We start from the raw sequence: 14,589 nt of genomic DNA, 5'->3' as shown, positions 1-14,589 counted from the left end.
ATGGTGGATGATTGACACTGAGCAAACTCTGAGCTTTCTGTAGCTAAGAGCTAACCGGGCAAGATAACAGGAGCTAACCAGCTAACAGAGGTAAGCAGGCTAAAGCTAAGTCACGTTGTTAACCGGCTAAAAACTGCGGTTGTTCTGCGTTCTTCTGACTTGAAGCGGGAGATCGGGTACCTGTCAATCAAAAGGACACGCCCCTAAATATGCCAAATTTCGAGATTAAATTACTTTTAAATGGGTGAGTTTGAAAAAAATTCACTCCCCCAACAGTTGTCATGAAGGTAAACCTGACCTATGAACCGAAAATGGATTTTTGAACCAGGCTGTAAACATGTTTATTTCTGCCGTGAAGCTGGCCTTTTTAACATGGGAGTCTATGGGGATTTGCTCTGTTTTGCAGCCCCTAGTGGATGAAGGGGGAACTGCAATTTTGTGCACTTTAGCATAGGCTTCACTTTTAACCGCCGGAGGTTGCCGCTTGGTGCAGACTTTGAAACAAGTGAAGCCATATGGATTGGTGTTATTCATCACGGAGACAATGCAGCACCAAAAGATGGAGTTGCAGCAAAATTTTTGTGAAATTACTCATTTATCCAGAAAAAAACTTTTCAGACAAGCCCAACTAGATCGACTAAGCTTGTCTCTTACGTAGCCCAAATGTGTTTTCTAGTAGTAGCCACATTTCTAAAGATATTTTTTTTTATTTCCAATCAAGAGTGCAGCACAGACCCGGATAGTGTGCGACATGTAAATGACATCTTTTAAATAAAGTTAAGTTAGTTAAGTTAGGAATTAAGCTGATAATGACAATTATTTACTTGGGATCATCCAGCAATCAATTTAACATCTTATGTTGTAAAAGTTTAAGTTTCATCATCTTTTTTCAGGTTATTGGTTGTTTAACTTAGGACTGTCATCACATCATAGTTGTTTTATGGCTTTTACATCATTTTTCATGAAACATAAAGAGTTTGGACAAATATCACCTCTGTGGGCAGCTGTTGAAATTATGCTGGATAAACGCTGCATCATGAGCAGGATCATGGTAGTTTTGATGGATACCAACACGTCACATTCACCTGCACTTTAACATCTGAGGTTTATCCAGGGACACGGGATATTTGTATTAATTTGATTGACTATTACTGAGGTGGCACCTGGGGCTGAAATTCCTCACACTTGATTCATCCAGTCCCATAAATTACACCAAACAAAAGTCAATACTGGATCAGTTAGGCAATGGCAGATAAAATGTGGCAAGTTTGTCTTGGGCATAGCCCAAAATTAACACTCCCACAAAAGCATTTTCTTTTCAACTGTCGTAGTTTTTAGCCCTTTAATGCTGTGTATATATATGTATATATATATATATATATATATATATATATATATATATATATATATATATATATATATATATATATATATATATATATATATACATATATATATATATATATATATATATATATATATATACACAGCATTAAAGGGCTAAAAACTATGACAGTTGAAAAGAAAATATATATATATATATATATATATATATATATATATATATATATATATATATATATATATATATATATATATGTGTGTGTGTGTGTGTGTGTGTGTGTGTGTGTATGCATACTTACGTTAACTTATTTAAGCTTATCTTATGTAAAAGTGTCAATGACATGCAACTTAATTATATATTTTGGTCTAAACTGGCAAATCTGTCATGTTTTGATATGTTTTGTATGGATTAACATTAAATTAATATCCAACTGATGGTCTAATTAGTTTGAAGTAATCACATGAATCAACACTTATATAATTCACAGTTCATGATAAACAACAGAAATTCATTATAGATTTTGGACTGATGAATGTATTAGTTATTCATAAGTTATGCATTAGTTTATTGAATCATTTGTATCGTTATTGTAAAGTCTTACAGTTCTTACAGTATGTCAGTGTGTATTTGTGGTGTGTGACATGACATAATTATTGTGTCATTGTAATAGATGTTTAATATATGCTTAATATCTAAAAATTATTTTAATGTTTTTTGTTAAAAGACTAAATAGAGACTTCAGATTTTAAAACCTGAATTTTCTTACCAATTTTTCTTGTATCGCGCTTTAACTCTTTAAAGTCCAACATAAGAACAACTGAGCAGACAAGTCCAATATTTTAAGTCTCTAATCGGCCTTTAAAGTGACTCTATTGTGCACATTTCAGTCTAATTCATTTTAATATGCAAGTCCAAAAGGGCAAGCATTAATCAAGCATTTTTCACAAAAATTATTTATTAATTTTGTACTGATCCTCTCAGATCAGTCTCTGCCAGAAACAAGCTAACAGAGAAAGCTCCACCCTATGTGTCTGATTGGTCAACTGCCAGGAGGAGTGAAACTGAGCAGCGAAGGTGGGCGTGGCTTTCTTCTAATGAACTGCACAACCTAGAGTAGATACCAATCACTGAGTCCCTCCCCTGTGGGAAAACTCTAGAAAATTAATTATTTCTGTCGCCATGAAAACCAAACGTAGCGAGTGCTGGAAAACTCAAACATGCATTCAGGTGATGGAAAAAAATGGCGCCGCTCATTTGTCTGATGAGTATTCAACACTATAACACTGTAGAAAGCTCAGAAAACTATAAATAGCATCATAGAGCCACTTTAACAACATCTGGATTTTTTTTTAACAATTAATTATTACTATTACCATTATTTTTATTTTTACTATTAATTAAAATGTGATAGGTCAAAATTATTGTAGTGTAATCATCTGCTTTCTGATGGGTTTTGAGCAAAGTTTCTGCCATAAATGAATGCAAAATGTCTCAGAAACTGTATATATCAAATATGATCTGTTTTTATACTTTTATGTTTGGTTATGATTTTTATAGGGTTTAATGGTTTCTTGAAGTTTTAAAAGTAAAAAGATGTATTGCCAGGAATATTTGCAACAAAGAAATATTTGATCAACACAATTTTATTACTTTTTATGCTAAGTTTAGTTTCAAACCTTATTCAGATTAAAATGTATCTGAATTTGGAAAATGATGATACATTTTATGATCAGAATAGAGAATAAAGGAAAGTTTGCATGAGTAAGGAAAAGAGATGACAGCTGTGTTGCAGGTATCCCTCAAACCACCGGTGCTCGTGGAAGGAAGCACTTGAGCGTGAGGAAAGGATTAAAATCCAGGGCCTTTTATTCTAAACCACTTTCAGTGTCTGGATCTGTTATTCTGCCAGTTATTTGGCTTTTAATACTTTTCTCATGCTCAAAAGTTTACATGAGTGTTGGGGAAAGTTGACAGACATCCTAAGTTGCAAAGGAAAATTAAATGGTGTTCACTTAATTAGAAATTACCTTGAGTAGATCACGTGTTTCACAATTGCCATGCAAAGTAAAAAGCTAAAGAAGCTGTGCCGTGTGGCACTCAGTAACTACCAGAGACACAAACTTCTTGTTTTCATTTTGCCACATAAGTTTTGGCCTCACAGGGACTCAAAAACCATATGCGATGTCAAAAACCAAGATGGAAAAAAAAAAAAAAAACCAAGATGGCGACGGCTGAAGTACTAAAACAGCAGGTAAACTTGCAGGTGACATCACAGCTGTTACATCAATCATTATATCTAATGATATGAAAACTTTTTTTTCTAAGAAAAGTATATTTAAGATCAGCCACTGTTTATGCATTACAATAAAATCAAAACAAAACGCTGATGAAACTATGTGGTTTTAAGCACTATTTTCATTCCCATACACATCCTGGTGAGGAAAGAAAAACAGAAATCTGGCAAAGGATCACACATTTGTTAATGGTGGTATGGACTTTTAGATCATTTAGAAATAAATAAATATATTTTATTACTGTTAACCACTGTAGTGCCATCTTCATATCTTGATCTGACGAGGTTTTTAATAACATGCAACAATAAGCACTTAAAAAAAATCCCCTAAAACAGAGACAGGGTTGTGATCTTGCACGTGGTCACGAACAAATGAATGAATCATGAAGGGATCAAAACTCTTACAGTGATGTAACTACTTCATTTTACAAAAAAAAAAAAAAAAAAAGGCTGAAGTACAATGTGAAGGAGCAGTGAAAGACATGATAAAAGACATTTCTCTGCTCTTCCCCCACCAGTTTCATCAGTCTAAAGTAGAATTATATCACCACCCCCTTTTTGTCCCCCTCTCTGCTATTATTGTGCAGACTCTAATCATGTCAGCTTTGCAGACTGCATGTAAATTATCTGCAGAACTAAGCTGAGCCTCATGATAATGGACGTGCATACATGGATGTCATCGCAAATATAAATGAAAGACTCTTTTTTTCAGAGCCATGACTTGTTTGTAAATGATCTGAGCTCCACTGAGTTACCTCAAAATGATAACGCTCTTATCCTCTCTGTCACACACGCATGCAAGCCCATGTTGCACTAATCAAGCCCAGCTCTCTGCTACTTCATAAAAACATCATGGGAATGAACCCTATTTTGGGGCCAAACCAGCACATTCTTGAAGCTCAGCTGCTGCAGAGGTTGGCTTTACTCTGGCTTATCGGTCAAACCCCACCCACTGCTATGGCAAGGAGCTGGAACAAGTTAAAGGGCTGGAAAAGTCTGGGATAAGAATTTATTTCAGTAATTTACTACTGATTTTCAGGTACTAAAACTAAATGTAAAGACAACAAAACCAAATTGTATTATTTGAGATTATAAATTAAGATCTTGTAAAAATGAAATTAGGTTTTGATCTGGCCTTTATTTTCTATAATTTGCTTAAAAAGTCACATTTTATTATAATTTTCTGAAAATGTTCCTTGACCTTGAGTTCCCCCAGATGTTCTGAAAGTATTCTTTAGACATTAGCTGCTGTTTTTTTAAATTTTTTTTTTTTCTTTCAATGCTTTTTTGTGATTTCTTTGACAGACCAATGAATCATTTAAGCTTTAAAAATTGCACCTTGCAAGTAATAAAGCAGTGTTATGGAGACATATAGCAACCAAACATAAAAGCAGCTTTAAAGCAGCGTGACTATTGCAAACTGCCACACTGTGGCGCCCTGGATTAAACAGGATGAACTATGAGCTAATTCATCTCACTTCTTGTTTCTTCTCTGAGTTCTGTCAAACTGGTAAAAATCCATCAATGTTGACTCTTGTCTTTTTTCTTGCTCTGTCACAAAGACTCCTTTTGCTCCCCCCTCCCTTTTGCCCACAATGTCGTCTTGGGTTTCTTTGCTGAATCAGTCATGGTGTTCAACCAAAACAGCCAGTGTGTTGATATTCTGTTGCGGGTGTATGACACAGTGCCACAAAACAAAACAACACTGCCATGTGATGCTGCAGGCTGGAACACAATGTTTTGAAGTGTGGTTTCTCAGCCCAGGGATGCTGCGGGACAACGACGCTCCAGTAATGTGCATAATAAATGTCAGCGTGTCACTGAAACAATTCAGAAGCAGCACTATGTAATATTGTTATAAAATGGATCTTTAATCACTCGTTATCGTTATGGTTACATTGTTGTTATCATGAGATAAGGATTTTATTCTAAAGATAACAGCTGGATATATTTTATTGGTTTGGCCGAATGAAGTTAATTTTTTTTCAAACTCCAAACATGATGTCCTCCATAATAGTCTGAATGGCAGTGAGAAGCAGGAGAGAAGGAGTTTTAACTGATGTCACAGACTGCTCTCAAGAGCTGACACTTAATAAACTCAGAGCATTAAACAGGATGACATATATAAGTCCTGACCTATCATTATAAATCCTCCCCTACTGTCAGGACAATGGTACCATTCATTTTCCTAACAGCTAGGCACAATTCAGGGTCGCGGGTAGCTGGAGTGTCATGGTATGTTTCATCTTGTGTTTTGTTTCCTGTTTTGTTTTTTCGTTCATTAGTTTTCACCTGGACTCCACCAGTTGATAGATAACATCTGTGTCTTGTTCTGCTTCCACAGCATTTATGGTCCTCGGTTTTACTTCTGTTTGCTGGTCCATTGTGTGTGTTTAGTTCTGTTAGCCTTTCTATGTCTGCTTGCCTTTGGTTCATTCATTCATTATCCTAACTGCTTAATCCAACGAAGGGTCACCAGGAAACTGGAGCATATCCCAGCAGTCTTTGGGCCAAAGGCAGGGTATACCCTGGACAGATCGCCAGGGCGCCTTTAGTTCAGTGATCTTCAATTACAACGTCTAGATTCTGCATCTCTGGCTCCTGTCATTTTGGGTCCACACCTCCACCACACATGTGACATGGAGTCTATCCCAGCAATCATTGGGTGAGAGTTGGGGAACACTCTGCACAGGTCGCCAGCCCACTGCAGGACAATGGCACCAAATGGCAAAATTAATCATCAAGACTGCAGAACACATATTTTTGAGCTCACAATAGTCATCTTATGATCCCAAGAAAACAAAGGATGGATTTGTCAAGATAAAGAAATGAATTAGCCTGTTTGAACCGTGTAAACATTTTGCCGGCAACATTTAAATAAATAAGAGGTAGTTCAAAAATTTGGCACACAACTTTGTGATCTTTGTGCAAGAAGTTGGTATCCAGTCTGAAAACATCTCACATGGAGCGCAGCTTGTTGCTTAGCAAGGCTGCGACAACAGCAGCACACATTCAGCAGTGATGTTCTGATTTTTATCTACAGATATGATGATTTTAGTGATGCCACTTGCGGAAGACTTTATTTATGCAATCCTGTACAGAGACAGCGAGGCTGCCTGCAGAGGGCCCATAGCTGTTCTCACAAGAGAGTTGTTGGTTTCCAAGAAACACTCGAGACCTTCTGCGGACCCTTAAACGTTTCTATGTTCTCTGATTTTTTTAACAAAAGAGGAGGATTGAATGGGGCTCCTTTTAAGGTGCGTTGGTGCAGAGATCTACCACTAGGGAGCATCAGGGACTGGATAAAGTGCAAACCTCTCTTTAGTCCATGTGCAAGCTTTTGTGCTCTTTAGTCCATACCCTTAATGTGAATTTATCCAAGTTAATCTTTTGCCTTGTACAATAACATTAACCTTGCAACTTCTTTTACATTTTTTATCTTGATTTTTTATAATAATTAGGGAGCTCATCATGTCCTTTATGTCTCCCTCTTCACATGACTACTTGTCTGTTTGCAGATAGGTTGCTTAGCTCTCTGCTGCTTTACATTGCAAATAAACCTGTGTTTACATTTGCTCCGCACTGACAATGGTCACTATGGGTTACCACGACTAACAACACAGGTAGCCAATCAGATTTCACATGACAGGTTGGAGGGGTCGGACTCTGTGGGAGAGAAAAAAAAAGAAGGTTTTACACTGATCTTAAGTCTGTGTTTCACTCTGGATGGTGACGGGGAAACTCACCAGGGGAAACTGATCCCAGGTCTGTAAGCAGATGAAGGCTGTTTGCCAAACAAGAGCAATTTCCGTTCCTGTCCAGGATCCTGCTGCCCTGTCACATGCAGACACAGGTCGTAAAAACAAGGTAAGTACACTTCTTCTTCCATTTAAAAATATCATTTTTAGCAATACCAGCAGAAATACTTAAAGTAACACCAGAGTATGCGTAGATCTTTGAGTGTCTTGACGTGGGATCACATGTGCTGAAGGGAAAGTGAAAGTACTTTTCCAGAGATTCAAACTTTCCGAAAATAGTTGTTAGAAGTTGCTTAAACACTGAGCTAAAGAATGTGTATTTAGAAAAATACATTTAAATGATTTATTTTCAGTGGCAGCTGAAGCGCTCACACATGCACACAAACCAGGAAGATTGTAAAAAATTTTTTAAAAAGTGCTGCGACCACCTCCACTCTAACTCGGACTCTCAGTCTCCTGCTCTCTTTACACACACACACACACACACACACACACACACACACACACACATGCACATATACAACACTGTATTCATTTAACAAGACCCGGTTACCCCAAGCAACAAGACGGGCTTATCAGCTGCTCCCTCACTTGCTATACTGTTATCAGCCTGGCTTAGTTCACATACACATTAACACACACACATGCACATACACACACTCAGAGTTTCTGCCCCTTTCTGTCAAAAACACCCGTGCTCTTTCTATCTCTGTCTCTGACTCTGTCTCATACACACAGGCATGTAAACTGGGGAATGAATGTTATGGGGTGGGGTGGGGGGGCTTATCAGTGTCCTTAGGGGCCTGGCAGCCACTTCACAGACTCAGATCCCAGTACTGGGGCCACAGAGACAAACCTATGTGACCAGACTACTGATGAACAAAGGCTCAATAGTTGAAGAGTCCTCTATGGGAGTAGCCGGCTGCAGGGCACACCGACAATGAACATATGTGCATGGTGCAGTGGTGGGTGGTGGTGGCTGCCATTCAAAGGAAGAAATGACACTGATTGAGGTGTCCTGTTGGGTTGTGATGTCGCACCAGTGAGCCCTGTTTCTGTCCTGTTTACTGATATGAAAATTAAAATGGAAGCTATGTTCCTTTTGTTTTGTACTGTGTACTCGAGCACAAGCAAGGCAGCTTGCTTTGCTGCAGCACTGTTTACAAAACGATGGAAGCATAAACCTAAAGAGCATACACTGAATTCCAAGCCATATAAACAATGCATTTAATTAAAATAGCTTAAAAAAAAGATTGAACATCATAATAATCTTTTGTTTAGCCCTTTGAGTCATTTGCCTGTTGTTTGGCCTCTGCTCAAAAATTAAAAATTGCTTGGCATAATTTTGCACAATCTGTCCTCAAAGCTCCCAGTTGGAAGACCTCTAATATTAAAAGGCCAAAGGATCCATTGCAAGTTTTACTTTCTGAACAAAACATGTATTATTACCCTAAACACACCACCCAAGGCTAAAACACAAAGAGGTACGTACAAATGCTCCAGAGCAACACCAACTCCAGTCCCCTCTTCAACACACCAGACCCAGACCAATGGCCATTACCAGCAGGTGCTGAAGATGACAACAAGTTGTTGGAGAACCTTATTATTTATATCAGGGAAACACTAAAAGCTGCAGGATTGTAGCTCTTGAGGACCGGAGTTGGAGAGCCCTGCTCTATAGGTTGTATTATAAAGAAAGTAGATTTAGTTCAAACTCTTGCAAGATTTTTGTTTTCTTTTAGCAGTCTGTCCACAATCATGCCATCGTTTCCGGATCTCTTTGTAAGGTCAAATTCTTTATTCATTTTGCTAAAACGTGCAAGTTGTCCGACACGTACAGGCTTTTGTGCCGCAATATATTAGTGATTCACTGCAGTTTCTCAGACCATGGCACCTTAATTTTGCTTGGTGAGATAGTCTACAGGAAAATTGCACCTCTTCACATGTATTTTTTATTTATTGTTTTATTTGAGTGTTCTTTTTCTTTTCTTTTTGTTGTTCTTGTGTTTGCTTGTGAGGGCGAGTTGCTCATTTTTAGTTTTTTTTTAAAAGATTCAGAGATTTGCATTGTTTTTTGTTTGTTTGTTTTCGACCAGCAAAATGTCTGGATTTTCTTTTTTTTGTTTTTTTCTTTCTCCTGTCTGGATTTTCTTTCTACATGTGCCATTAGAGCAGGGGTGCCCAAGTTTGGTCCTCCAGATCTGCCATCCTGCAGCTGTTAGATGCAACCCTCATCCAACACACATGAATCAAATAACTGAATTCCTTCTTCTTCATGTCATTCAGCTCTGCGGAGGCCTGGTAATAATGAGACAGTTATTTGATTGGACAAGGCCTCATCTGAAAGTTACAGGATGGTAGATCTCGCGGACTGAACTTGGGCGTCCCTGCATTAGACAAATGAATGGATTTCGGTGTGTGAAGAAAAGCCATTAGCAACTTAGCCATGAGTAGCAGTGGGACGTTGTGCAAGCATCATCACCTTTACAGTGCTTGGCAATCAATGTTTTCCACTTCAGCAGGCATTTTTCCACTTTTCGCAACACTGAACCAGTTAAAAAGATAGTAAGTAAAGATATAGTATAAATGCAGCAGTGTTTGAGGTGTCAGGCTTGAAAAGGGAACATGTTCAGTTAAGGTTCTCCTTTGTTTCGGACCTACCTGACCGGTTATGCTATCATCCTTGGCCCAGTGCCCTTCACAAGACACATGGTATTCAACATTTCAAAATACACTTGTCCAAAGTCTCTTGTGATCAGGCAGAGGCTTCCCTCAGGAGAAAGTGCTCCTTTTTTTTTTATATATAAATAGTTATAACCTGTTTAGGGTTATGATGGGTGCAAAGCTAATCTAGATGTGCACCCGGTAAGATTTTATTAAGTGAAAATGAGAATGGCATGTCCAGTTTAAGTATTTGGTTTTCTGTCTATTCTAGCTTATATTAAATTTAGGTCATTTGTTGGTTTGGGGGCTTATTGACTCATCATTCTTATTTGACTATGTGATAAAACCAAATATTCTCAGTGGATGACTAAAGATCCATGTTGTAGTAACTGATGCTGAATAATGTTTGTCTTTTCTTGTTGAAACAAGCGAAACCTTCCTTGGAAAAAGTCCTAGTCACATGATGCTGCTTCTCACTAACACAACTTGTAACACTCCTAAACTGTTGAATTTGCAACTGGATTTCTTTATCCTGGTTCTTGAAGATGTTTTACTTCTCATCCAAATGGTTTGTTTACTTCTGCACTGCCTTAACTGAAGAAGCATTTTCAGATGAAAGGTTAGCCTTATTCAAGAATCAAGATTAAGAAGTCCACTTGCCTTTTTCTTGAGATCTTATTTAATCAAAGTATAATGATGCTCCAAAAGTTGCATTTATCATGCAGCATTAATGCTGCAATCACAAATGTGCTGTCTCTCGTTACAAGGGCTTTTATGCACCCCCATACCATCAAATATGCAGACTTTCAAGTCATTTTTGATAAGAAGCCAAAGGTTGTCTCCCCTTCTTAGCCCAGAGTAAGTGGGGAATTCCTTCGTTTTAATAAGGGAAACCAGTCGGTAAAGGGATTTTGCTCTCAGCCTCCCATGTAAAATTTATGCCAAGGTGCTTGTGAGTTGAGTTTGTAAGTTGAACCTGAGAGTTAGAAGGAACCTTTCATCTGGGTTTTATACAGACTTTTTACCCTGACAAGGATACTGGAGGGATTATGTCCGACCAAACATGTATTTTGTGGAATTACAAAAGGCTTTTGAGCATATTTGTCATGCTTCAGGAGAATGGAATATACTGGGTTTACTGCTAACCAGTTGCTGTACAGCTACGTCGGGGCTTGGTTCTCAGAACAGTCTGTTTTTTAGACTTGTTTCAAGTTGATGTTGGACCCTTTCTAACTGATTCTAATCCCATCCAACTTTATTTATAAAGCACTTGAAAAAAGTCACAGTGGATCAAAGTGCAGTAGAGACGAATAAATATTCATTCATTCATTTTCCTAACCGCTTAATCCAATTCAGGGTTGCGGGGAAGCTGGAGCCTATCCCAGTAGTCTTTGGGTGAAAGGCAGGGTACACCCTGGACAGCTCGCCAGTCCATCGCAGACAAATAGAAATGTTAAATAAAAATAATAAAACACTAATGTTTGAATTGATCTAAACAAATTGAAATACATAAAATCACAAAGTCAACATCTCAAAGTGTAAAAGAGAATAGGTGGGTTATAAAGAGATTTAAGGACAAACAATGAGGAGGCCTGTTTGTTGTACAGAAGTAAGATGTGATTCTTTTCATGAATTTTATGGAAAAATTTTCAAGATGCAGCCAAGAAACCTTTTAAGTCTGCTTGTATCTTTGCTCCAGCACATGATGTGGGCCTCCCAGCCTCATTGAGCAGAGACCTGCAGTCGGCACTGTGGTGGTTTGCTGACAAGTATGAAGACGCCAGAATGACAGTCAGCACATTCAAGTCAGAAATTCTTGTTTGGGAGTGAGTCACTCCTTTAAGTGGAGGAGTTTAAGTATCTTGGGGCCTTGTTTGCGAATCAGAGTAGGACAGAATGTGATACTCCTGCAGCTTCTACTGTGATGGGGACACTGATCAGGTCAGTCATGGTGAAAAACAGCTGAGCAAAAATACAAAACTGTGATTTTACCTGTTTTATTGCTCCAACCCTGAATAATGCTTACAAGAATAAGAATAAATGGCTATCATCAGGGTCCTCCCAGGATGGCTGGCCTCACACAAATTCCTGGTTTTCATGAAGCAGCACACTGTCAGTATGGTACAGTCCACTATTTTGTGTATTTCCAATATAAAAAGGGCCCATACATCCCAATAGAACTGTACCATTTCTAGGCCCCAGTTGTAGGTTCACAGGAAAATAGTTCGGTTAGAGTGGAACTATTGGTGTCTGTTGATTGGGGAACAGAAAAATGCCACTTCCCGTGACAAAAGCGAGTCCAAGAGTTAAATAGAGCACAGTAGTTCAGCTGTTTCGCTTCATTGTTCACTCCACATTGAAAAGATTATAAAAGGACTAACAACATTTTTGTTGTTAGTTCTGTCATGTTGCTTTGTTGCACTCATGTAATGCCATGCTAGGTATTTTGACTAAAGCCCTACTTAGTGGGAGTTGAACTGGCTATAAAAACATTCACCTGACCATTACCAACCATATGCCCTGGCCCGAACCGCACCACTCAGTGGAAATGGGCTGCTGAAGGTCTCAGAGTAAAGTTGTAGCTCGTTTCCATAGAAAGAAGTTAAGGTGATTCAAGGATCTGCTTTGGCTGGCTTCAAAGTGCCTCCCAGAGGATATGTTTCAGACACGTTGCACAAAAAAAAAAATGCCTCTGAACAAATCCACCTCCTGGAGAGATCATATCTCCGTGTTGACTTGGGGGCACTTTGATGTCCCAAAGGAGAGCTGGAGGATGTAGCTGAAGATATGATGCTCTCCGTTCAGGTTGGTGCCCCTCCTGTGCCAGTCCCAGATAAACAAAAGAAAATGAATACACTGGTTAAACTTTAAAAAGAAAAAGGTCTATTTTAGAATTGTTCCTTTATTTTACTGCACAAAAATGGCTTCCAAGGAAGGGTCCGTTTGCCGGCACAGTTTCACAGAGTGATGAAATTTTCCTGAAAGCTCCTCTGTGATGCCCACTTTACACTGAATAACATTGCTGACCTGTTTCCAGCTAACCTAGTTTGCTGTGACATGGCTTTATCGTGAGAATCATTAGTAGACTTCTGTTGACCCTGTTGAGCTGCTATCAGGTTCAAAATCTAAATTCATTATCATTTGCAATATTTTCAAATCTGAGTTGTAAATAATTAACTAATCACTCAATTCTATTCTTATGGGAAAATTTATTTTAAACCCAAGATTTAATTCAGTTAAAGACTATAGTTAATGATTCTTTATGTTCTATTTTCAATGAATCTTTATTTGTATAGCACAAATAAAAAAAGTAATTTCAAGGCGTAAAACAGAAACAGTTATATTCAATGTATAATCCACTATAGTCCAGTTCATAATACCACATGATCACGTAAGCCAGTTGATGTAAAATTAATTGCTTAGTTCAGGAAACACATAGATTGCATCAAATTTTTTCTTTGATTCAACCCCCTATCAGAAGTAAGCATGGGATATCGCACAAAATCTTCACAGGAAATAAAGGAACAAATGTATGAAAAAAAAAAATCAAGATTTTAGTTATTTATTTTGTTAAAAGTAAACTGAGAAAAACAAAATAGTCAAACAAAAAAATATAATGTCCAAAAAGATTCTGAAAACAATGCAAAATATAAAAGGGCAAAATCGTTAAACCTCATAGTACCAACATTTCTCATTTAAACAGCCTAAAATCAAAGATAAGCATATTTCCTTACGGATGCTAAATTTACTGCCAGCTCCTGCTCCAGTCAATAGTCAGTCGGGTTTGCACATGATCACAAAAGAGCTTTATTTGTCTTTTTTTTAATTTATTATTATTTTGCTTTTGGGAGTCAGTTCCTCTCCATATCACTCAGGTCCAGGTGAAATCATTGAGAGCCAAACAACTGTGGACACAAGAGGAAGCTGAAAGCAAAGAGGCCACTGCTGGCAGAGATGCTGCCAGTGGTTTGGCACAAGAACTCAGGAAGCGGTTCCTCCTAACTGAGCTGTGCTTCCTGTGTGATAACTGACCCAAACATGTTGTGCCTCTATCTCCCACATGCACAAAAGCAAAGAAATGAACTCTCCCTTACTTTGGCATGGCGTATAAAAAAAAAAGAATGAGAGAGAAAGGAAGAAGAAAAAAAACAAAACAGGAATTGTAAGCCTGTCGAGGTAACTGAGGATTAATGGGTTTTAAATGTAGGAGCTGTGGGAGAGATTACAACTAATTCCCTGGAAGCGATTTGTCCACAGTGCAAGATCTATTGCATACAAAATCTAAATACTGGCATAATCTTAAGAATAAAGGGAGCTGGAGGTAAGTGCAGGTGTGGCAACAATGTTTACAGCTTAAACGTGACACTTGTGAGGAGGCGGCGACTTCCCACATCCATAAGATGAGGAATTATCACACATTGAAGAAACAGGAGCTAGATGGGCAGTAGGCTCAGGCAGGGAAGTATGATAAAGGAGGCAATGTAATTTGATGGAATTAACGTGTACTGTGTTGGCCAAAGAACAACAGA

Source organism: Telmatherina bonti (assembly GCF_933228915.1).
Source record: "Telmatherina bonti genome assembly, chromosome: 7".
Classification (NCBI taxonomy): Eukaryota; Metazoa; Chordata; class Actinopteri; order Atheriniformes; family Telmatherinidae; genus Telmatherina; species Telmatherina bonti.
Note: the sequence above shows the minus strand (reverse complement) of the source record.